Raw genomic sequence first — 26,300 nt, forward strand, 5'->3', positions numbered from 1 at the left:
TCTCCCTTGCAAATAGGTATAATCATGTGACACCATTAGAGCCAATTGGCTGTAAGCATCATTATCCCTAGAGTCAAACAGAATCTGTTCATTTGACCTTCACTTATTCCAGTCTTTCTGCCTGGAGCAGGAATGCACTGGTGGAGTTGTAGCCATCATCTTGACGCCATGAGATAACAATAAAAAAAAGTTAGAGAAAATGGAAAAGATCTCGACTCTGACAGCATTGTATTGAACCAGTGCTATTAACTGCAACCTGAGGATTTCTCAGCACTCGAGAAAAGAAAACATACCAAGTGTGTTCAAGCCACCAATTGGTGGGGGTGGAGTGAGGTCGGGGGGTTCTGTTAGTAGCACCCAAATGTGATTCTTTGATATACTCCATCACATCAAGGGAAGGTTCTGATGGCAAACTTTCCAGAATAGACCCTTTTTTGGGCTTTTGATGCACCCACAAAACCTACTTTCAGAAATGCCATTTTCCCTCTAATCAGACAAAGAATGTTCCAGCTTCCTAGGGACCCACAGGCTGTTGGAAGAATTCCACATCTCTCTCTGTCATCAGCGTGCTCCAGCCCCTGCCTGGAAGGGTCTGAAATGACAGCCTTTAACTCACCACGCTGGTGAGGAAACATTCCCTGTCTACCACATTTAATCCCAGCAGGAAGACAAAAACTGGCATCCAGCGTGGCCTGTGTACTCAGTGTCAGAGAAAAGGAATTTATAGGAAACAGAATCTACCTCTTGCTCAACCCCTAGAATGAAAACTCAGTGCTTAATGAGATTATTACAGCAAATATGCCACAACAGGGACCAGTTACATGAATCTGGATATCTTCCTTCGATGGAAACCTATTCACTTACAATGAGGCCATCAAATACTTAATGCCTGTTAAAATGTTCACAATATATTGAGTGGGACGAAGGGTTACAAAGAGCCATGCAGAATACAGATTTTAAGTACGCACAATATACAGAACAGAAAACAGACAAACAAAAACCTAAAAGGGAGTTGTACTCAACATTTAACAGGCATTTTTCTTTAGCAGGATTATACGTGATACCTACCTTCATTGTTTGTTGCCTGGATAAGAGAAAGAACAATGTGATAAGTAAGGAAGCCCCCTCTGCATTTTGTACTCAGATTAATGGATCTGATTTCAGTTGTAAAGAGGTCAGCTGGGTCCCTGGCAAATTTTATCTTCCACCATTATCCAAATAAAATTGGCTAAATATACTTTTAACAACAGGGCTCTTTGGGTGCCACATGTCCACCCCCACCCCACTCCACCTACCACCTTTTATTTTCGGAGGGGAAGCCCCCTTTTGCAGAAGGTTTTCATCCTGACATGCTCAGTAAAAACATAACTGGAGTCAGTTGCTTTCTCATCAATCCAACTGGCTCCTCTAAGCCATTCAGAAGAGTGGTTTTTACATCTTCAGCTCAAACCATTAGGGAAGCATTTATACAGCACCAGGTATTTGCTTGCTCTGAGTGGTATCCAGAGAGTCCTCAAGGCTGCTGGCCTCTCTTTGCTCCTGTGGGGAAGAAGACTAACTTCCGAGGAGGAGAGGGAAGACTGAGGGCAAACTCACAACTGTCCTGAGGATCTTTCCAAAAAGTTCCAGAACTATCTGAAAATGATGCCCATGCATCTCAATAAATCAGAGTCTCCTTTAATGAGACTGGCAGCCCTGTGCCTATTTTTAAAAGTTTATGACCCTGATTTGCGAGGAAAACCAGCCAGGCATTGCCCAGAGCTGTGCAGAACGAAGCATTTCTAAGTTTCCATCTCACTCCCGAGAGGCAATCCATCATGATAAGGAGGGGCAGGGAGGGAAGGAGCCGGGCTCCCTGCAGCCTCCCGCCTGGTGTAGCTGTTTAAGTGGCAGGCACCTCAAGCCCAGTCCATTAACCAAAAAAGGGTGCTGTGCCTGAGCTATTTCTAGCTCCCTGCCAGGGCTCAGAGAGGCACAGCCCTGTGGATTCCTGCAAAGTGAAGTGTCCCGCCTGGCATCATCTGACATAGGCTTTCTCCCCCAACACCAAGACCTGGAACAACCTTGTTCAGAGAAACACAAATAGGTGCAAGAACGGCCTTATTGGGTCTCATTATTAGGTTTGAGTCTCCTGTGGCTGCTGTAACCACTACAAACCAAGGGGGCTCAAAACAATAGAAATTTACTCTCTCCCGGTTCTTGAGAGCAGAAGTCTGAAATGAGGGTGTGGGCAGAGCTGTGCTCCCTCTGGACCCCTTTTCCCTCTTCCAGCATCTGTTGGCTGCTGGCGCCCCTTGGCTTGTGGTGCATGGCTCCAGTCTCGGATCTGTCTTCATGGCGTGCTCTCCTGGTCTTCTCTCTGTGTCTCTCTGATCATCGGGTTTAGTGGCTGCCTGAATAACCTGGGACGATCTCATCTTGAGATTCTTAATTTCACTATATCTGCAAAGACCCTTTATCCAAATAAGGTCAGCTTCACGGGTTCTGGGTTTAGGACATGGACATATCTTTCTAGAAGCTGCCATTCTAGCCACTCTACCTGAGCAGCTGTCCATCTCTTTCCAGGAAGCACTGCAACTCATAATTCCAGGGCATGGCCCAGCGCTCCCAAGTTCAGCCACCCATCCACCCCCAGGTGACATCATCCACACCTCCAGGAACCAGTGGCAGCCTCTCCGCTCTTGCCCTCAGAGGTCCTGGGTCCCACAGATTTGCATGAGTCTTAGACCCATTAAGATCAGGGACTCTGAAGTCAGCCTTCAGTTCCAGTTCTGGTTCTACCATTTATGTTACCTGGGCCTCAGTTTCTTCCTCTGTAAAGTAGGCATAATCAGAGTGCCTATTCCCTAGGACTGTTGTGAGAATATAAAAAGCTGCTATTCATAAAGGACAGGGCCGGCCCCCACTCAATAAATGCGGCCTAATATTAACTGGACAACTGTATACAGATGTGTCACCTAAAACGGTTAACCCAAGGCGGTAAAAATGTGTCTCAGTCTCCCCATTCATTCAGCAACAGCTGACAATTTGGCAGCAATCTGTGTTATGTTAAGATTTCCTAGTATATCTATTTGTACTGTTGCTTTAGGAATCATATGAGAGTAAAAAGCATGTTTTGCAGAATATATTATGAAAACAATTATAGAGTATATGCCTATCATTAAAAAAATCTTGATGATGTTATGCATGCATATATGAGGAATGAGAAGGCAAGAATAAATGCCTGGGTGAAAAGTTTAAAAAAAAAATAAATAAATGCGGCCTTATACTTGAATACTTCCATGTCTTGATTTGTGGTTCTAGATTCTTGACCTTTCAACATCAAGTCTAAGAGAGCCAGCCCGTGCTCCTTGGTGGATCAAAGATGGGTTCATGTTCCAGAGCAACAACATCTCAAACCATTGAAATCCACAGAGCTCTTCATTCAAATGTATTTCCAGAACACCTAACACATCAAGCAGATAAATAGAGGCGTAGCTGGGCCGGCAGCTGCTGCGGGGAGGGGGAGGCAGAGCCTGGACCTCCCAAGAGCCTTTTCTTCCCATAGGCTGGTGGGTGCCAGGGGCCTTGGTCCATGGCCTGTTAAGGTGAAACAGGCCAGGAGGGGACCTTCACAGATTATTCTGCCACCAAGCATCAATTATTTCTTAGTTCCTTGCCCCATCTTTCCTCAAATATTCCCAGTCCATGTAGAAAGCCCACCTGAGCTCACAAACCTTCGAGCAAACTGAAGGCGAAGGAACTAGACAGAGAAAGATTTCACATCTTTATTTTTTTTGAAAAACCCCACATGTTCATTGTAGGAAATTTGGAAACCACAGTCAAGCACTTAAACTGAAACAAAAATCAGACGTGGCAGTGATGGTTCAGTCGCCTCCGTCCCACCTTCCGCAAATAACCTCAGTGTATCTGTAAAGTCAAAGGCTGTTATTATTTACACTTGAATTTATTTCAAATGGTCATATTTTTTCTAGACCACCAAATAAAACACTTAATTTTTATATCATAACACATGTACTTCCTTGTAACCTATTTGTCCTATAACTATGTTTTGCAAGCATTTCTTACAACTTTAAATATTTTTTTCTTTCTTTTAGAGGCAAGGGTCTCACTATGTTGCCCAAGCTGGTCTCAAAGTCCTGGCCTCAAGTGATCCACCCGCCTCGGCTTCCCAAAGGGCTGAGATTACAGCATGAACCACCACGCCCAGCTAAATATTTTAAGAACATAATTTCTCACCATGCGAACATTTATTTGTGGATATGACCCATCCTTTATTTGCCCAGTTCCTGGTTACTAGTTATTTATGTAATTGCCATTTTTAGGAGACACACACACACATACACACACGTGCACACACACACACACACACATATTTAATGTTATAATCTATCTGTAAATATTTACAGAACCTCTGAGTATTTCCTTTGAACCAGTTCCTACAAATATGATTATTTTTGAAGACATGCACTTTTTAGGGCGTTTGATACACTTGGTCAAATTGCCCTCCAAAAAGATTGTAACAATTTACAATTTTACCAGCAATATATGATAAGAGTACTTTTCTCAAACGGTTCCTATTGAATACTATAATTTTTAAAAACTTAGCCAATTTGGCAGACAAAAAGGAAAGAACATCTGTATCTCTGTGGGTTTTCTTGTTATTGTAGATGAATAGTCTTCTATGTTAGTTGGCCAGTGGGATTTCTGGATTTCTTCTTTTATAAATTGCTTGATAATACTTTTTGCCCTTCACCTCTTAGGGTGATCGACTTTATCTTCCTGATTTTCAAGTGTCATCTGCATTTTACGGACAGTGGTTTGCCTTATCCCTTCATTACAACGGGTCTCTTAGCCTTCCAGAGGCCAATGAGAAAGTCAGACCATCTTTCACAGATGTTGGAAACATTTTCCCCAATTTGTTGTTTACTTTCTAATTTTGTGATGGATTCATAAAAGGATTTTACACCGTCCAATATCTTAATCTTTTTCTTTATGATTTCTTTCTCTACCTGTAAAATTCAAAAGGTATGAAAAATCCACTTTTCCCCACCTGGTGTGGAAAAATCTAGTAGAGATGAAGACTGAGTAAAACCACCTTAATCCAGGAATGAACGAAATGAATGAGATAACATCATAACCTGTGCTAGAAAGAGAAAGTTCCACTTGGCTTTTAGATTCCAGTTGAGTTCAGGCTTTGTGTTTTGTTTACTAACTCTCTTTTCCTGAATAATGAATCTATGTTTAAAAAATGCCTTCTCAGATTTGCTTGGCACGGCAGCTGAAATTTTTATTCTAATGTAATAAGGGATTTCTTTCCTCTCCTCCTTCCTAATCAGGGTATCTCTTTAAGCATATCCACATGGAGGTTTTCATAGCTCAGTCCCAGATAAAGGAAAGAAACACATAACTGCTTAAATACTTAAACTGCTTTCCCATAATTGGGAACCAGAGACCAAATGCCCTGAAACATTTGGGTGATACTCTTTGCCTTATAGGGGTCTTGCTTAAGCTCTTTGTAAAGTAGGTGCCAAAATCACCTTATTGTACTAGGATCCCAGCTACAACCTGATGCCCTTACTCCCAAGGGCTGGGTTTCCAGGTTAAGGTGCGGCACATCTGCTCGCCTTTTCCAGGAGTGTTTCTGAGACTGTGTTTACATTCATAGAGACTCATTTATCACTAAACGCTGAACCTCTTCCAGGTCAGTACGCAACACACGTGCATGCTCTCAAATCATTGTGAAAATGCAAATTTCCAGGCTGCACCTCTGATGATGCTACTTCAAAGGGACTGGGGGGACCACAGGCGTCTGCATTTTTAACAGTACCCTCAGGAGCTGCCGCCGCTGCTGGTTCATGCTCTACCTTTCCAGAACTCCCTTTCCAGGCCAAATCCTTCATCTTACAGTGGAGGAAAAGTCTACCAAAAGTGGGGAAATCTGCTTTTAGGTTCTTGCTCTGAGAATCCAAGGCCACATCCAGGCTCTCTGCCTGGTTTCTAATTTCCAAACCAACCCTCCCAGGACCCTGCCGTCATGTGGCAAAGCCTCCGAATCCCATCCTGCATTGCTGCAGAGTGTCCAGTTTTCTCAAATTCTTCATTCGTGGGTCTCCGTCCGGAATGGCCATGGTGTCCAGTGGTATATTGGCCTCCTGTGGCTGCTGGAACAGAAATGTATTCTCCCAGTTCTGGAGGCCAGAAGTCCAAAGTCAAGGTGCTCCAAGGTGCCAGCAGGGCAGAGCCCCCTCTGAAGGCTTATCAGCTTCTGGCTGTTGGTGGCAGTCCCCAGCTTTCCTTCGCTCACAGCTTTACGACCTCAGTCTCTGCCTCCGTCATCACCAGCCTCCCTGCTGTCAGTCTCCTGACTCTCTCCTCTGTATGTCTCTGGCTGTCCCTCTCCTCTTCTTCTACGCACACCAGTCATTGAACTAGGGCCCTCCTGGCCCCGGTATAACCTCATCTCAACTAATGACACCTGCAAAGACCCTGTTTCCAAATAAAGTCACATTCTGAGGTTCTGAGAAGGACACGGATTTTGGGGACCCTATTCAGCCAAATACATGTGGTTAGAGAAGTGTCCAGTCCTAGAGGGGATGATCTGAGGGCCCGTCCTCCCATCCAGGGATGCCTTCAGAGTCACCCGGAGAGCTCCTGCAAAACACACACGCCAGTGACTGCCAGACTCCCTGCACTAGAATGCCTGGGTATGGGCATTGCCCGTGGGCTACAAGTGTGTTTCCTTGAAGATTCAAATATATAGCTGTGACCCCTTCCCGCCACACATAAGAAGGAGTTGTCACTAGGGGCAGCTGCAGAACCAGGAGCTATAATTCTCAGCCCCCTTATATCTGAAGGTGGCTCTGGGACAAGCTGTCATGGTGGCATGAGCGGATGTCATGGGAGTCACCTCTATCTGTGGTCAAAGGCTCAGAAGATGGCGTGTCTGTTTTGCTCTCCTTTTTCCCAACCACCAGTTGGATGATAAAATCCACAAGGCTTAAGAGGTGGCAGGGCCACCAGGGGAAGGATTCTGGTTCCCCGACTCACCTCATGGAGGAAAACAGCGACCAACCAACACCACCTGCATACAGCTCTTACCTGGGCAAGAGATTGCCTCTTACTGCCCTGGGAGCTCATTGTCCCAGCAGCCAGTAATCCTTATAATTACAACACAGTCCCAGTTCAGAGCCACAGTGCTACAAAGATATTGGGCCCTCCATGTGTCTATCTTTCCTGAGTTCCTTTTTTATATTACTTTCAATAACCTCAGATTAGAACACAGTATATGACTAATGTTTTATATCTTTATCAAAACAGAAGTCAAAAGCATTGCCACTCCCTAACACCCTCCTAGAATTGAGTAACAAGAGGATGCAGATGATCCTGAACAATTTCCATTTTGTCTTGCTTGCCAGGAAGCTTATGGTACAATTTATTTTATTTTATTTTTTTGAGATGGAGTCTCACTCTGTCACCCAGGCTGGAGTGCAGTGGCACGATCTTGGATCACTGCAACCTCCACTTCCCAGGTTCAAGCAATTCTTCTGCCTCAGCCTCTCAAGTAGCTGGGATTACAGGCGTGCACCAGCACACCCAGCTCATTTTTGTATTTTTAGTAGAGATGACGTTTTACCATCCTGGTCAGCCTGGTCTTGAACTCCTGACCTCAAGTGATCCACCTGCCTGGGCCTCCCAAAGTGCTGGGATTACAGGCGTGAGCCACTGTACCAGGCCTCAGAGTAACATTTAATGTTTAATTACAGGACCTCATGCATTCCAGATTCCTGGGACTCCATCTGTCTGCTTCTAAGTTCTTTCTGATCAGCCTCGAATGCTGCGTTCCCATGAGCTGTGTATGTTTTAAGGTTGTGAGCCAGCTCCAGTTTTTACATTTGGTGGATCCTACAGAAGAAAGACACACACAGACACTGCGGCAACACGCAGGCGGAGCTGTGACTACTGATTCTCGGCCACTGGAATTGCAGTGGAGAATGGAGGAGCACATTTTTTAAATGAATGAATGAAACAAGCAGGTATTGATCTCCTGCCATAAACCTGGCGGTGTGCCAGGCACCCAGAGGAATAGGCCGATGTACAGCTCTTCATCACCAGGGAACTCCTGGTCTATTGAGGGAGACTCCTGTGCTCATCAATCATCATCATATCAGGCAAAGAGTCATAATAAACACTGTATACTATGCAACCAGTCAGTATGAGTATGAGAAGAAGAGAGTCATCAATTTGCACTGGAGGGGGTCAAGGAAGTTGTCACAGCAGCCACAGCATAAGGATTAAATAAGACATTGACAGGTGGCGAACAGAGATGCCTGGAGCAGAGAGTGTAGCCAAGACCCAGAGAGTAGAGAACACGCATGGCATTTTGAGGAATCTCTCGTATTTTGTTTTTCACGCCTCATCCTCTTCATCCACAGAGGTTTGAAACTAGGGAATCTCCTTTTATTGTTGTTGTTTGTTTGGTTTTTTGGGGGGTTACTTAATATGTAAAGTTACTTAATATGTAAAGTTACTTAATATGTAAAGTTACTTAAAATATTCACCACATCCTGGTGCCACAGTCGGAGCTTTTCCTAAGATGAAATCCAAATTCACCCGTCTTGAAGGTTCTGACCTTCGGGGACTTGCTGGAAGAGTGACATGTTTCCCTTGGCAGGGGCCCGGTTTCTTCCTGTGCCAACAATAAGAGAGTAAGATAATGTTGGTTTCAGATCTTGATTCTTAAGAAAACGCCTCCGGTGTTGCACTTTCTGTAACATCATGGAACAAACGAGACAATTCCAAGAATTGTGCTCTGGGTCTTGCGGGGCCGTGGGGCTGCTTTACAAGGGTCCTGGGTGAGCCTTCAAAGAGACTCCCTTATTCAGCACCTAACCCACCCCCACGCCCCCCAGGAAAACAACACAGCACATAGCAAAACAGGCTATGAAAATTCCCTTTGCAAGAGCTGCTTATCCCAGAAGAAACCACAATGTTAAGAAGAATTCTTTCCCGCGGGCACCCACACTGCACACGCCGGGGCTGGACGGCAAACGCTCACTGTTTTTGCCGCCGTTTCCAGAGTGTGTTTCTTGAGACTTGACCCAGGGATGCATGCAGGGCGCAGTGAATTTAGGCCTCCATGGACTTCGGATGGTTTTTTGTACATCTCCAAGTGAAGGTCAAGGGTCATGTAGGGGCAGAAAACACAGCTGAGAGGGAAAGGCCCTGCATTCTCCAGCCCAGCCTCTTGTCTCCACCGCCACCCCTGCCCACCATGGCATCCCCAGACCCCCCTTCCCACACACAGCCTGGGACTCCTCCAGACTGGGGACGGTGTGTCCTTGCCCTTTCTTCTGCCCCTCAGCGCTACCATCCCTGACCCCAGCCCCTCACTTTTGCTCCCTGAGCTGGGACAGCCATTGCTTCTGTCGGCCCGGCTACAACCAGACTGTGCATGGCCTGTGTGTCACAACACTGGACCATGAGCCCATGGATAGTGCGGCTCACTCTGGACCCATCTGTGTTTCTGCCGGGACTCGGGGCGCGTGGCAGCCAGGAAGGGAATGACAGTATCTGTGAGAGCCACGAATGAAGGAGTGATGCGCTGTGTTCCCAAGTTCCCAGCATGGCTGAGCACCGGGGCCCGCATGGTAACCCTCGGGAGGGTGCCTTGCTGGCTCCCGCCTTCCCTTTGTCTCGCCTGCTCCCCTGCCTGAGCCTCCTGGGCTCACCTCCCAGTCCATGACTCCTGCCTCGAGCTCCATGTGCTCCGTGGAAGCCTGACCTGGGACAGCAAGCATGTTTAGGGGCCCTAGCGTTGTCTGTCCTCTGAGGAGTCCCCAGTCTAAGCCCTGAGGGTCAACCTTTCTCTGCCCCCTACTGCTCATCTCTGCTTTATAAACACCAAGGATTCTGGAGACCAGCATCCGCTTCCCAAATGCCATCTCTTTCAACCCATCCTGGCCCCTCGTGAGGCGGGGCGTGCTATCATCCTTGTCCTTTCCATGTTATGGGTGGGGATTCTGAGGCTCAGGGAGATTAAATTCATGGCCCACAGTCATGGCACTGGTGGGTGGTAGAGACAGGATCTGAACCCAAGTAATCCGGTTGCATGATCCAAGCTCTGAATCATGAGGCTCGAGCTTTCTGGCTTCCGGGTCTGTCTGTGGACTCAGCACCCTGGAGGCAAGGTACACAGGGAAGGGGAGGGGGCCCATTGAGTGCCACTCAAGCCCCACCCACCGCCTTCTGCACCAGTTGCCCCAGGGCCTCAGGACCCACACCAGGAGGTCAGCCTGCGCTCACTCACACGCCACAGGCACTGCACACCAAGGGCGCAAGCTAGGCATAATTTAATACACATCCCCTCACGTGATCCTTAAAGACCCTGGGGGAGGACTCGTGACACCCATTTCACAGATGTGGAAACCGAGGCCTAGGGAAGTGAAGTGGGTCAACCACCTGAACATATTATGTTTATGTGTATAAGGGGGTGGGGAATAACTGTTCAGGGTTGCAAGCAACAGAAACAAACTCGAGATGCAGAGAAGAAAAGGGATAATTGGTGGAACACATTGGGTATAGAACTGGAAGACTGGAGAGCTGAGTCTGGACATGGGGATGGATGGGGGCTGCCTCACAACGAGAAACACCCCCGGTGTCCCTGCTGTGACGAACATATTCCCACTGTTGCTCGTTCTTTCTCCCCCCGGCTCACAATCCATTTCCTAGGTGGGGGAATGACCCATTGCCTAAGCTTGGGTCATGGTGGACCCCATGTCGTGCGGAGGGCAGGCCATGAGTGAACAGGGCTTCATCCACCAGAAGAAATAATTTCCGCTAAAGGAGATCTGAGTGCTCTGACCAAAGGAAGGTAAAGGGGGACTGGGCGGCTCAAGACCAGTCACCGGCACCACCTCAAGTTTATGCAGCAAGGTCCTTCATTCATGCCTGCATTCATTCATTCCACTCTTCTTTATTGAGCACCTACTGTGTGCTAGGCATTGTGCTAGAGCATGAACTCAAATCACCTGCCTCTGCCTCCATAGTTCCTGTGGATTGTTCTGTGGGGTAAGCTAGACCCTGCACCATCCTACCTGCAAGCAGCCTGGCAGAGTCACGGGGCAAGCTCACGACCTAAAATTCACCCAGTTACCGAGGCACAGTGACCCTGTGACCCCAGCCAGCAATGCCCCCTCCCCTCCCTCACAGACCCCTGACAAATCTCACTAATTTCTCAAGCACAGCTCCATCACGCCGAGGTCTGTCCAACAGAGGGGTCACTGATAGACTCAACACCATCCTTATCTGACCTCTGGTGGCCTTCCCAGGGTCATGACCCCAGCAATACCTGGCCTCAGGAGTGGGGGTCTCTTGGAGACAGATGGGCCCCCAGCAAGGGGTTCATAAATCATCCCGAAAGAGATTTGAGTCTCTGTATATTCCACGATAGCCTGTGAGGGGCCAGGGCAAGACATGAGGGGAAACCGGATCTTCTGGAGAAGGAGTGAAGATAACGAGGCACGATGGCTGGGCTTCTCTGGGCTCCTCATTAGCAAGGCGGCCCAGGACAAAAGCTGACAGCCGGGAGCGGCTAGAGGACACCACGGGTCCATTTGCAGGTGCTGTCTGCCAGCTTCGGTGGATCTTTCAGCAAGGAGGGATGTGGTGAGCAGCACAGGCACCACACATGTGAACATGCACAGCATATGTGCCCTAGTGGCAACCTAGACCATGGGAGGCCCAAAGGATCTGACCCAGGGAGGCCAGAGTCCTTGCTGTGAATCCAGACCTCTGGGTCTCTTTGGGGAGCCCTTTGGATGGCCCTGAATTCGCCTAAGGGCGTATTATCAGGTGGGTATTTCATGCTGGGTGCCACACATCCATGCCCTGTACCTGTATCTCCATAACCATGGTTCTGTGAAGGACACGACCCTAAGGACTGATTGCACCTGGAAATATGGAGCTCATTCTCCACGCACAACCTGACAGTCCCTCTTAGGGCTGAGGGCTCGCTGGGCTCTGGGGCCTGGTGAAGGAGCATGGTGGGAAAAGCATGATCCGTGGAATCAAGTGGACCTGGGTTTCAGTACTGGCCCTCACGGCCAGCAACCGTGTGGCTTTGTCCAACTTCCTTAACCTTTCGGGTCCTCGGTTTACTTTCAGAGTCTTCCAGAGCATTGGCCACTTGGCCCATAACCTGCTGAATTGCCTCTGATAGTCAGCTGGGGGGCAGCAGGGTGGGAGCTGGCATTTGGAGGCAGAGTTGAATTCTCAATTCCTGCTGTTTGACTTTGTGCAGGCTGTCAGTCTCTCTGGAATTCCTTTCCTTGCTTGTCCAAGGGTCATATCCTTCACAGAACCATGGTTTTGGGGATGTAGGCACAGGGCACAGATGTGTATGAAATACCCACCTGATAAAAATACCCACCCAATAAAAATGACCATCATCAGCACATGGTGCTCACCGCCAGTGGCCTCGTCTATAAAATCACTTTCCAGGCTGTGGTGCGTGTGGCTTTGTGAGAACTTCCAGAGGCACACTGCTTTACCCGCAGGAGGTACTTGAGAAATGGCCATTTCTCTTCCTCCTGGTCTCAGTTGCCCTTAATTGCTTTAATTCCTAATGACCCTGAATAGTCAGGCAGTCCTGAAGGTCCCGGTGGCTGGAACCCATGAATGGGGTGCTCAGGAAGACATGTGCAGGCCTCTGACACCCCTGACTTCAAACTTGAAGGCACATTTTTTTCCTCATCCCTGGTGACCCGCTGAAAACAGATGCATTTTGTGAGTCTTGTTTTTTATGAGTGTGGTGGAGACATTTCGTTATGTCCTCAAGATCCTTTCAGTCGTCTCCCCATCAACAGAACTCAGCAAGTGTACATTTCCCAGGCTCTCTTGCAGCAAGAAGTAGTCATGTGACACCATTCTAGCCAATGAGATATGAGCTGGGACTGTTGCTAGGAAACAAACCTGTATTTCCTTGATACTTCTTTCCGTTCTTCCTGGCTTGGTCGCAACCTGCTGTTTCCATTTAAGGATGCATCTTATGACCGTTTTTTTATTAGCTCCCTTGGGCCTCCTGAATTCTTTCTTTAATGAAACTATTTTATTTTGGGACTTGGAATCATCCATAAGTCTTTTTCACTGGATTTCTAAGTGTACCATTTTGTAACAATGTGCTATGTTTGAGTTACAAATGTGGGCACATTGTATCATTACAAGAGGTACCGCATTTTAAAATTTCTAATTGAAGCACAGAAAAGTACAGGTATCATAAGTGTGCCATAGGATGAATTTTTGTCAACCAAACATGCTCACGTTCGCTTTTTGCCATGGATGTGCTCATGCTGGCTCGTGTGGGAGATGGATTTTCTTCTTTAGGTCATTGTATGGGTCTCCTGGGGCTGCTATGACCTAGGTAACCAGCACCCAAATTGAGAAACAGACATCACCTGCTCCCAGAAGCCCTCCCTTCTCTGAAACCTGCCCCGTCGCAGTAACCACTATCCTGACTTCCATACAGTATTCATTCCCTCTGTCTACGCTTATGCTTTTATGTGTAAATGAAATCATACAGTGTGTTCTTTAGTCTCTAGATTCCTTGACTCAACGTTGAGTAGGTGACATTCATTTGTGTTGCAGCCTGTGGTTGTGAACCATTCATTCTCGCGGCTGCACAATATTTCACTGCGTCTAAACACCACCACATCTTGGTTTCTAACAGCGGTCCGGTATCCTAACATGTGGGTGTAAAGTGCCGTATTTAACTGGTCCTCTTTGAATGGACATTGGGAGACTTTCTGTTTGGGGGTGATGACCAGCAATGTTGCAATTATATTCCTAAACATATTGCTTGGTGTGCTTTCACCAGTATCTAGGCAAGTTTCTAGCTTGTCTTTTAAAATTTACCTGCTTCTGAATTGCTGGGCTAATTAAAGAATCATACGGTCCTTTTGCAATTAAAACAAATCCAATGAAACACATTCAAATTGCCAAAGTACCCCCACAGCAAAGTGGGGTCACTTACTCTCTCCCTCTCCTGCCTCCGTGAAGCAACATCTTCCTCCTCCTCTGCTGGGGCAGCCTTGAAGCTCACGATCCTTCCACTGCTCATCCCTCTCATGTCTGGAAACAATTTGAAGCCTCGTGAATTTTATAGGCTCTAAGCATCCATCAGCTGACCTAATCATTTTCAGAGACCTGAAAGTCAGAGTTATCCACGGTTCTGCCAAGTCTTCACCCATCGGAAACTGGAATGGGAGGGAGGATTGTTAGCGGTCCACTTCTCCAGAGAGAATGGTCTGAATTGAGGAGGAAAAGGTCTAGTCAGACCCATTTTCATTAAAGAAAGAGAATCTAGGAGGCCTGAGAGAGCTAATAAAAAGGGCTGTAAAATGCATTGGTAAATGAAAAAAAAATAAAGAAGGTTTGTTTAAGGCATGCGTATTACATATTCTATTGCAGTAAAAAGAAATCATTTACACACACATGAAAACAAACCCCTACCACCTTTGAGGCTGCCAGGTACATTAGAGATATTCCAAAAGGGGACATCAGGAACTGCAGAGAGATGAGGGGAGTGAGAGGAGCCAGACTTGGACCTTGCATGGTCTTCCTTTCTGTACTATTTAAATGTTCTAGCCATGAGCATTGTACTGTTTTTCTATTACTGTGTAACAATTTACCACAAATGTAGTGGCTAAAACAACACACATTTATTAACTCAGTTTCTGTGAGTCAAGGGTCTGGGTGTAGCTTTGCTGGTGCCCGGCTCAGGGTATCACAAGGCTCAGTCAGGGTGTCAGCCGGGCTGCACTCTCATCAGATGCCCAACTGGGGAACGATTCTCCTCCAAGTGCTCTCAGGTTATTGGCAGAATTCTTTTCCCTGCAGCCATAAAAGTCATGGCAGCTGGTGTCTTCAAGGCCAACAAAAGAGTCTTGTATTTCTTATTTTGTATTTTTATTTATTAATTCTCTCCTACACTTCCTTGTTTTTTTCTGCTGTGTGTAACAGTTTGGCCCATTTCCTTCCGTAAATGACCATCCTCAGTATGTCAGCCACTTCCTCCATATCACAAAATGGTTGCCATGGTTCCAGCTGTCATTTGCTGTTTTCATAATTTCTGGTGGAAGAAGACAAACTGTTTCTTCATGTCTCTTTTTAAGGTCAATAAAGCCTAGACAGTCAGCACTCTGTACTTTCCACCCACATGTCCCTCCATGAGCCAGAACTGTCTAGAGCTAGGCAGATGGGCTCATGTAAGTGAACAAACTCAGCCTCCAACACTTACTACATGACAATGGGCAAGTCCTTTCATCTCTCTGTGACCCAGCTTTCTCGTCTATGAAAGCTGATAACAATAGCATCCATTTCAAAAAGTTGTTGTGATCATTAAATGAGGTTATGAATGCATTTGAGCCCAGGGAGTTTTTAAGATCCTCACTATGGTGGTCATTGTTGTTGTTATTATTATTACTAGCCTGGGGCAGTGTCTGGCTTAACAAATACTTGAGTTGATGACTGATTGACAGGTGGGAACGCTGACATCTGCAGAACCCAAAGAAAGGAGCCGAGGTGTGGGAGAAGCAGGAGCTGACAAGCAGCTTGCATGGGACCACCCAGCACGCGGCCTCAGGCCTGGGCCGAGCCTTCGGGAGTGACTGATTCCCTGTCCAGAGTGTGGACCCGGAGCCGGCGGGCCGCCCCCAGTCCGTCTAGGCCCTTTGTTTTCATCTGGCCTGCCCCGTGGCCCTCAAGCGAACACTCCGTGTCATTACTGCGCTTGAGACGCTCAGGTACCAGCTCGTTTGTCAATCAGCACCAAGCATTTCGGTTGTCAAAGACGCAGAGGTCTTTGTGCAATGACAGCCGTCCTCCCCGCCCGGAGGGCCCCCAGCTGCTCTGTGAGGAGCCGTGAAGGAACAGCTGGCCCTGGGAAAGGGCTGATAACTGGGGCCAACCCTGGTGGCCTGCTCAGCCTGAAGAGGAGCCCAGCCCGGCCCTAGATCCACCTCAAGGGGATTTAAGGATGCAAAACAGGGCCAAGGCCTTGTGAACTGTGGCCCAGGGACTCTGTGTGCAATTGGACTTTCTCGTCACCACTCTAGCTGAATGACTCTGGAGGAATTAGCCTCTCTGAGCCTCAGTCTCCTCTTCTGAAAACATGAGAGGGTGGAACCAGTCATTGCTGAGTCTTTCCAGCCTGCAATTCTACGTCCAGTTCTGGGAGAGAACTGGGCAGCCCTAGGAAGCCAGAAGGACACGCAGGTGGCAAGGTGCTAAGAGGGACAGGGTTGAACTGGCTGAGGCTCATTCTCTAGACTTCACCTCCGAGGCACCCTCAGAAGCCGTGTCTGCAGGCGCCTTCCCCACAGGCCAAGGGGAGGTGAGGACCAGGGGAGGTGAGGACCAGGGGAGGTGAGGACCAGGGGAGGTGAGGACCAGGGGAGGTGAGGACCAGGGGAGGTGAGGACCAGCATCAGCCACAGTGCAACACGTGAGAGACGGATTTTCTCCTTTAGGTCATTGTATGGGTCTCCTGGGGCTGCTGGGACAGATGAACGCAAACTGGGGGCTTAAACAACAAAAATTTACTTTCTCATACTTCTGGATGACAGGAATCCAAGGTCAAGGTGCGGGCAGGGCCGTGCTCCCCCTGAGGGCTCGAGGGCAGAGTCCTTGTTTGTCTCTTTCAGCCACTGGTGGCTCCAGGTGTTTCCTGACTTGCAGATGCCTCGCCCCAGCCTCTGCCTCCACTCCGCATGGTCTTCTTCTCTGAGTTTCTGGGCCTTAAGTCTCCCTCCCCTGTCTCCTATAAGGACACGCAGCCATTGGATTTAGGACCCACCCTAAGTCCAGGATGATCTCATCTTGAGATCCTTCACTGAATCACATCTGCCAAGATCCTAGTCTTAAGCGAGGTTCCATCCACAGGTTCCGCGGGTTAAGATGGGGAACATTTTGGGGGCCCCCATCCCACCCTCCGGGGGGGGCGATGAAGTGTTTGGAGGCCTGCTCTCACGTGTCCTCTCAGTCCTGGCTTTCGTTTATTCAAAGCTGCTGTTCCTCCTGGGGCTGCCTGGTTACTTTCTAAGCCCCCTGAGCACCACGAGGACCACACTTGCTGCTCAGCTCTCTGTCCCCAGTGGCACACACAGGATTTGGCCCAGGGTTTGTGGGTGTGAGACACATCATTGTCCAATGAGAGAAGGCCCAAATGATTGACAGAACCGAAGTTTAGTGGCAATGGTCTCTGCGCCTCCGGGTACACTCGGTGGCTGGTGGCCACGGCTATTTGGTGCTTTCCCTTCGTGAACCATTCATTTTTTTGGAGCCTGAAGTCAAGTCCAAATGACCTGGCCTGCTGAGGTCTGGAGACCAGGGAAGCAGCCCACCAAGAGAATTTCCTTCTGAAGATGCAGCCCATCCCCAGGGCTCCAATGCCTGTAGGACACAAGGAGGCCAGGAGAGCTGGGAGGAGGGACAAGCCAAGTGGACGGCGCAGAGCTGAGTTCTCAGCGTGCAGAGGAGCCCCCAGACACGGATGCCATAAGGCGCAGGGAGAGGCCAGCCCTAAACCCTCATGCAGTTCTGCAGCACACTCCCCACCCTGCTCTGTGCCCCGGAACGTAGCCCGAGATGCTTGTGGCTGGTTCTGCAACGTTGCCAGCTTCCTGTCATTGCCCCTTAAAAGAGAGAAAATTCCTGTTGTTTTAGGATTAAGTAATCAGCATGTCATTTATTTCTCCAAACCACAAGTTCAGGGCCTGCCGAGGAGCTGACCTTGGCACCAGGAAAATGCTGGGCCTGTGGCTGAGCCCGACCCGACTCTGGGGAAGCTGTTGCTGCCCGAATCCTGGAGGGAGGGCTGGGCTGGCTTCACATTCCCAGGAGCATCCTGTCGCCTCTGTGGACTCTGTTTTCACGTCTGTAAAATTCAAAAGCAACAACAGGCACAAGAAATGCTATACTTGAGAGCTTCCTGTGGGCAGACCCTGCTCAGGGAGCTGACCTGGACTACTGTATTTAAACTTCCTAACAGTCCTATGAGGTAGGTGTTATTATCATTTTATTTCACTCAAATGCAGCAGCAGGGACTTAGAGAGGTTAAGAAACTTGCCCAAGGTCACACAGCCAGCGTGCTGCAGCCTCAGGACTTGAACTCAGAACCTGAACTCTTGTGATTTTTCTCTTACCCAATGACCCACAGGGAAGATAGAAAGAAGGTTGTGATAATACCTTGCATTTTTAAAAAATGTCAGTCCTTTATTTGAGTAATTAAGGGGTAGTTGTTTCACCTTTGATACGATTTTTAAGCAAACAATCCCACAGGTTTTAGCATATTCAGATATATTTGCAACCATCACCACAGTCAGTTTTAGAACATTTTTGCCACCTCAAAAAAAGGCCCCTATGCTGAGCAATCAGTACCACAGATCTACTTTCTATCTCTGTGGATTTGCCTGTCCTGGACATTTCACATCAGTCAGACGACATGTGGCCTTTTGAGTCCCGCTGTTTCGCCGAGCGTGATGCATTCCAGGTTCAACCATGTGGTAGCATGGATCAGAGCTTCTCTCCTCTTTATGGCGGCTGGGATCCTGGGAAGAGGAGATGCACAGTAACCCACTCAGCTGCTGCTGCTTCAGTCACTGCCACCTGGATGCTGTTTGTCACACAGAGTCACCAAGGGAGAGCTCTGGGGCACCAGCTGACTGCCAGGGGGTTGGAAATGTTGGGGAGCCTATAAAACTGTTGACATTTGGCACTTCTCCTTCTAGGGCTGGGCTGGTGCCCCTCCCCTTGAGCCTTGACCAGTCTGGGTAGAAAGGACACTTGCAGCTGCTTTAAGAAGCCTTTAAGAAATCCAACTTCCCTGATGCTGTTGTGCCTATAGAAGTCCAAGCCTATCAGGTAGATAGGCACAGCGTGAGCTTTCGGGCCTCTCCACAGCTGGTGCAGCCTTGGCCACTCAAGTCTTTCCAACTGAGCCCCAGACATCACAGGGCAGAGAAGAACCAAACTTCCTATCTCTTGTGTAAATTATGAACTCACAAAAGAGGGACATATAGTGATAATAAGTAACTATTTTAAGCATCTGAGCACTGGGGTTATTTGTTACATGGCAACACATGAATGCAACAGTGAGTGCCACTATCTCTGCTGCAGTCTGCCCTTCTGGTCACCAAATACTTCTTTCATGCCCTCCTTCCCAGACATATCATACGGTCACTCCCCAAGCTAGATAACTTGAAAGTTCCACCTAAAAGCGATTCCAACCCAAAGCCCAAGATCTCTGGGGGATGTGTGGTGGTCTCTATGACAGAGTTGGACATAGAAGCTCCTGGTGGGGAGTGTCAATTACTGAGACGAGTTGTTTGTCTTCCATACACATCCCGTGGGCAGGTGGGAGCACAGTGAAAGAAGAGGAACAGGACACCCCTGGTCACACTCCCATCAGAAAGAGGAAGGAGGAGCACGGGCCTCTGGCCTGTGAACTCGTGAAGTCCAGGGGCAGCCCTGGAGGGGCCGTCCTGGAGTGGGAACTGCGCCCTGACCAGGCTTGGCTCTGCTCTGTGAGAGGAGCACCCTGGCCTTTCCTTCTTCATAGTTCAGGGAGTTTCTTCCTCGCCCTTCATCCTCTTGAGCCTCCTGTGAACACTGGGGACCCTCCGAGGCAGGTGCACAGTGGGGGCCCTCCTGGGGGGGTGCTGCACAGTGGGGGCCCTCCTGGGGGGGGGTGCTGCACAGTGGGGGCCCTCCGGGAGGGATGCTGCACAGTGGGGGCCCTCTGGGGGGGTGCTGCACAGTGGGGGCTCTCTGGGGGGGTGCTGCACAGCGGGGGCCCTCCGGGGGGGGTGCTGCACAGTGGGGGCCCTCCAGGAGGGATGCTGCACACTGGGGGCCCTCTGGGGGGTGCTGCACAGTGGGGGCCCTCCGAGGGAGGTGCACAGTGGGGGCCCTCCAGGAGGGATGCTGCACACTGGGGACCCTCCGGGGGGTAGTGCTGCCCACTGGGAGCCCTCTGGGGGGGTGCTGCACAGTTGGGGCCCTCCTGGGGGGGTGCTGCACAGTGGGGGCCCTCCGGGGGGTAGTACTGCCCACTGGGAGCCCTCTGGGGGGGTGCTGCACAGTGGGGGCCCTCCGGGGGGTAGTGCTGCACACTGGGGGCCCTCTGGGGGGGTGCTGCACAGTGGGGGCCCTCCGGGGGGTAGTGCTGCACACTGGGGGCCCTCTGGGGGGGTGCTGCACAGTGGGGGCCCTCCTGGGGGGGGTGCTGCACAGTGGGGGCCCTCTGGGTGCAGATGCTGCACACTGTTCAGGGCCACCTCCTGCCTGCAGAAGGTGGGGAGACCAAGTCTTTAGCTGGCAGTACAATCCTCATAAAAACCTAGTAGGCTTCTTATCTGTTTGATTACAATTGATCTCGTGGAGCAATAAACAGACCCACAGAGAGGCACAGCGTGTGTTCCAGACGTAGTACTCAGACACGCTTCTTTCGCTTTTCACCTCTCACACTTCTCATTCTGCCCAGAGAGGGGGCAGCCTGGAAGTCGCTGGGCTTCGCTGGGAAGGTCTCACCACTAATCTTTGCCATGAATCATTTTATCCAACTGAAAGGTTTACTGGACACCGCACCATTAGTCTGCCCTTGGTCCCGAGGGGACTTAGTGAAAATTAGTTAAAAGGTTTTCCGGGTCTTTGTTTCTAAAGTCCTTTTCAACCTTGCTTTTGTGTAGCTGGGCTGAGAAGCATCTGGTTTTTCCATACTACAAGGCCTTTGATTCCCTTTCATTTTTGCTGCAAACCAGTCAGCTCCTTCTTGAGCTCCTCCCTTTTTTTTTTTTTTTTTTTTTTGGAGATAGAGTCTTGCTGTATCCCCCAGGCTGGAGTGCAGTGGCGGGATCTTGGCTCACTGCAACCCCTGCCTCCTGGGTTCAAGTGATTCTCTTGCCTCAACCTCCAGAGTAGCTGGGACATGTGCCACCACGCCCGGCTAATTTTTGCATTTTTAGTAGAGTCAGGGTTTCACCATGTTGGCCAAGCTGGTCTCGAACTCCTGACCTCAGGTGATCTGCCCGCTTCGGCTTCCCAAAGTGCTGGGATTACAGGCATGAGCCACTGTGTCTGGCCAAACTCCTCCCTCTTTTTTAGAGGCAGCCAAGAGTGACCAATCACAGCACCCATCCTTTATGTTGTTTCCAACCTCTTTCCCTAGAACTGCAAGATAATCTTGCCAGTCAGCCACCTCCAGAGGGACTGCACTCTTACAAAACATTTTGCCACCTCCTAACACAGGGTGCCACCTCTCTGGCATCTGCCACGCTTCCCTGTCTCCTGCTGCCCGCTGCTGAGCCCACACGGCCTGTTTCCTGTTTCTGTTATAGCAACCATTTTGACACCAGTCTCTCAAATAGTCTGGATAGACTAGATTGTGTGTACTTTGGGAACAAATTAAAACCTGAGCCTTTGAGGCTTTACACAACAAAGGTTTATTTCTCACATTACATGTTCAGGGTGCTCTGCTCCAGGTGGTCATTCAGGAACGCAAGCTCTCGGTGGTGTTGCCATCTTGCAGCTGCACCATCTGGAAACCGTGGCTGCCCAGGAAATCACAAGCTGGGGAAGAGTCCGAGGGACCCACTACCCAAGGGTTGTCCACCGCCTCCACCTGGGAGCAGCGTGCATTCCTGAGCTCATAGCTCGTTGGCCAGAACTAGTCCCATGAGCCTTCCTAGCAAGGGGCTGGGCTATGCACCGATCACATGGCTGGAGGGTATCGTTGTCTTTGCCACACTGGGCTCAGATTTAGAAACGGATGCATTTAATGTGGCTTTCCTGTTCTAGGAGGTTTCAGGGAGCAAAGTTTCTACACGACATAGGGCATCTATGTATTAGAGGTAGTTAGATGTGAGGTAGTCAGATGTAAGGAATTTGCTGTTCCTGGAGTCAGCCCGAAAAGTCTAGAATCTGGATTCTGGAAGACTGTACTAGACTAGCCAAGTGTCAGAACACACGCCACACCAAGAGCTGCCGCTGAAGGAGTCCTAGGGCCTGTGACTTTGTCCCAAGTCAAAGGCATCCATCCGCTCCAGCCAGGGCTCATTGGAGAAGAGCTGGCCGCTTGGTTCAAAGCCACCAGCCAGGCCATCAGCTGGCCTGCAAGGTGTCCCAGTCAGAAGGCTCTGCCCACAGGGGTGGTGCTGACTCAGCGCCAGCCAGATCCTTTCTCCGGAGGTGCAGAATCTGAGACAGAGCGAGAAGGAAAGGTTGGTGGCAGAGGCAGGAGCCCCAGGTCGCATTGGGAGAGACAGAGGCAGGGCAGATGCCTCAGGCCATGGCAGAGCAGTCGAGGGGCCGGCGACTTTGGCTGGTGGAGTGGGGACTGGCACCCACGGGGGGTTCCTGAGTGGCTCTCCAGCCCCTGCCTCCCTGAAGCCGGTGGAGGTTCCTGAGTTGGGTGCTATAGGGGCCACCATCTAGCATCTCTCAGGACCACCTGATGCTGGGCTGTCAGCCACGTGATGCTCTGTAGCCATGGCCCCCAGATGAAGGCACCGCCTCGTGCTGAGTTACAGCCCCCAGGACCCACCAGGATCCAGGAACTGGGCACAAGGGCCCACTCGCTTTGTCCCTCAGCAGACAGCCTGGAGGGCCATCCCAGGCCCAGAGCTCCCGCAGGGTTGGCTGAGGCTGGTTGTGACCACATTCCAGCCAGCTCCTCCCTCTGCCTGGCCCTGCGTCCCCCACACCCAGTGGTGCTCACCCCTATGTACCCTTCACACATGAACATCCCAGGGGGGACACACCTGGCTTTGCTGCCCCCTCCCTGTGTCCTCCTGTGCCCTGTGCTTCCTGTGTCAGACCTCGACTTCTTGAGGGAACCCAGGAAGGCCCTGATGTTAATAGACACAAGAGCTGAGCTCCCGCTAAGGGAAGAAGGGGACTTCCCCTCTGAGATGGCAGCAGAGCCAGTAGGGGCTTGTTAATTCCTCAACTCAACGTCGCCATGCTTCTGTAGCTCCGTCTGGAGCCACCGTAGCTGCGCTCTTGGCCACAGCCTTCTGTGATGCTCTCATCCACAGCCAAGGACATGATCAGAAGACCCTGACCAAGATCCCCGGGCCCAGCACCCTGGCTCGCGAGGGCACGTGCCATATAATCCCTGCCCATCCCTCTCACCATTCATCTGCATGCTCACGACCTCCCCTCCAATGGCTCCCCACCTCCACACATGCTGTTCCCCCTGCTGAAACGCCGTTCACCACGCAGGGGACTCCAACTCCTCTTCCCCTCTTACAGGGCCAACTCGAGCTCCACCCTCCTGCGGCTCCACCTGCAGCCCTGGCCACTCCTGCGCCCTCAGCTCTCATTGCTGTCCTGCCATGGAGCCAGGTGTCCCTCATCTCATTGTTTAAAAACGCTGATTGTTCATGCAGCTTCTCACCATATTCCCAGGACCTGGCAGCATCCCCTAAGAGAGGACCTTACCACAGGCCTGGCAGGGAGCATCCACCCAACAAAAATTTGTTGAACAAATGGGTGGAGAAACAAATGATTCAAGGAATGGATGTCCAATTAAATGCGCGATTAAAGGGATGGTGCTTGAGAGAAAGAGGGAGGGAAAGGGAAGGGAAGATGGAAGGAAGCGAGGAAGGAAAGGAAGAAGGGAGGAAGGCAGGAGTGGGGGAGGGAGACAGAGAGGAAAGGAGGGGCAGAGGGAGAAAGGAGGAAGGGAAAGAAGGAGGGAGAAGAGAGGGCAGGCAGGCTGCTCCTCTATCTTTCTAAATAGGTTATGGTGGTAACCCAGGAGCTATTTTCATAATTCCACAAAACTTAATAGAAATTGTACACAAACCCAAATCAGACTGGCTTAAAGGTCAAGTCTCTCTGCTTTTGGCAATGGCTCTGCTGGTTGTCTCATGCTCTGATTGGCTGCCATAAGTGTGTGGTGTGATGAGTAAAGAATGAGGAAGTTGTTATCATTTGGTAGCCAAAAAAAAAAAAAAAGTTTCAAAACTTAAGATCCAAGGGGGTGTCGTCACAAGGGGGTCAATGTTGAGAGCTTCTGATCCAGGAAATTGCCACGGATATAAAAGCAGACTGATCTGTTATTCATAGCTTTTTAAACCAAGGGTAGCAATTTTTTAAGTGACCCAAATAAAATAGTATAGAATTAACTTGCTTGTTTCTGTGCTAGTAGTTTGTGTTATTTAGGATTGGCTTTAGAGTGAGATGGGTAAGACCCAGTTGCAGGCCATAGGGTCACTGTCTCTGTGGACCCAGCGTGGAGCGTGGGAAAGGCTGGACCTGCAGAGCTGGGTGCATAGCTGGGCTCAGCCCTCCAAGGAGCTATAATTGCTCAACGGTGCCTGAGCATGTGAGAGACCATTGAGGGATGGGACCTTGAGGTCATCCAGCTAACTCCCTCCTCTCTGCATTAATCTTCTCCACAGCACCCCCAAAGGCGCTTGAATGCTTCCCCTGATGGGGAACTCACTACATGCGTGGGCGGCTATTGCACTGTCCTGACTGCTAGAATCAGGGGAGGTCTTATGTTTGCTGAGAGCACATCTCTATGTCCACTGTTTTATGGACCTTGTCTCATTCCATCTTCCCAGCGGTCTTGTAGGTCTGTCTTGCTGCCAAGTTACTTTAAAAAAACTTTTAAGTTCAGGGGTACATGTGCAGGTTTGTAATATAGGTAAACGCGTGTCACGGGGGTTTGTTGAATAGATTATTTCGTCGCCCAGGTACTAAGCCTATTATGCAGTAGGTTATTTTTCCTGATCCTCTCCCTCCTCCCACCCTCCACCCTCTGACAGGCCCCAGTGTGTGCTGTTCCCCCTGTGTGTCCATGTGTTCTCATCATGTGTTCTTGTCACTTATCAGTGAGAACTTATGGTATTTGGTTTTCTGTTCCTGTTTTATAGATGGGGAGACCGAGGCCCACTGAAGTCACATGACTGCCTTTGCCGAGGGAGCCAAGTCCAAGCCGGGATGGATGCTGCTGCAGAGAACCAGTCCTGGTCCTCCCCTGCCCCGGCGGCTCCCTGCGCTGCAGTCTGCTCCAACCCATCCCTGGCCTGGGTCCCCAGCATGCAGCTCACGCGCTTCCCATGAGAGGAGCCCACAGAGCCCGGGGCCTGGGCTTCCTCCCTGTGATTTCCTGGCTGTGTCTGCACCCTCAGGAGCCTGGCATCCTTTATGCAGGGAGGAGGGGAGGGCAACCCCTGTGTACTCGCTCCGGGGCCTCTTTGGTCTGGCCTCTTTATCAGGCTAAACTTCAGCTATGAGCAAGTGGTTCTCTGCTTGAATGAGGCCTAAGATGTCCCATTAGAGCCACTTTCATCAAAAGTGAACTTGGGTTTTGTTTCTTTTATTTTGTTTGAGTGCACTGGGGGTAAAGGGGTCCGTGCATGGGTGCCTGGCAGGGTAAACATGACTTTACTTAAATCCCTGTGAAAATGCTGTGTTCCCTGATGATGCAGATCATGGATTATTTTGGACACCTGCAGGTGTGTAAAAAAAAAAAAAAAATTCCAGTCCATTGCTGCCTTCTAACCCCTCAACACTCAATGTGTGGGTGGGTTCCAGGACCCCCTTGCACATAAAAATCTACAGATGCTGAGACCGTGATATCAAATGGTGCAATATTCACATATAACTGGGCACTTCCATGTACTTTAAATCTCCAGATGGCTTGTAATACCTAATACAATGTAAATACTACATACAGAGTTGTTACACTCTATTGTTTTTTATTTGTATTATTTTTATTATTGCATTATTATCTTTTGTTGCTTTTTCAAAATATTTTAGATCCACAGTAGGTTGAATCAACAGATGTGGAACCCACAGATGCACAGGGTTGACTGTACAGCTGAGAAAAAACAACAAGTTCCAGGCCAGGGGCACGATCCTATTAAGAACAACTATATACACAGGTACAAATACAGCCTCACTCTCACACTTGTGCATCTGTGCACAGGAAAGGTACGGAAATAGTTTTTACCAAAATGCCAGTGATGGTTGCGACAATCCAGTGAGATCATGGGCCCTTTTGGTTTTCGTCTTTCATCTTTGTATGCCCTTACTCACATTCAGTGAAAAAAAAAATAGGGTAGAAGTGAATAATACATTTCCTAATTGCTGAATCCAGCCACAGTGCAGGGAAAGCAGAGAAAAGGGAAACCTGTGAGACTTACACAAATTGATTAAAAACAGCCACATCGATTTTAAAAAGATAAGGCCTCTGCCTATGTCACAGCTCCAGAACTGGGAGTTCAGGGAGT

At 49.5% G+C, this 26,300-nt stretch overlaps 1 long non-coding RNA gene across 1 annotated transcript in view; it reads left to right on the forward strand.

Moving 5' to 3' along the window:
* LOC135968708 (uncharacterized) overlaps window positions 1-25,667 on the forward strand; it is a 399,823-nt gene extending 374,156 nt beyond the window's left edge. Inside the window, exon 4 of the long non-coding RNA XR_010583651.1 lies at window positions 24,939-25,667. This is a non-coding gene — a long non-coding RNA (uncharacterized lncRNA). The remainder of the gene's footprint in view (window positions 1-24,938) is intronic.
* Window positions 25,668-26,300: the final 633 nt, after the last annotated feature.

This window comes from Macaca fascicularis, chromosome 20 (assembly GCF_037993035.2).
Source record: "Macaca fascicularis isolate 582-1 chromosome 20, T2T-MFA8v1.1".
Classification (NCBI taxonomy): domain Eukaryota; kingdom Metazoa; phylum Chordata; class Mammalia; order Primates; family Cercopithecidae; genus Macaca; species Macaca fascicularis.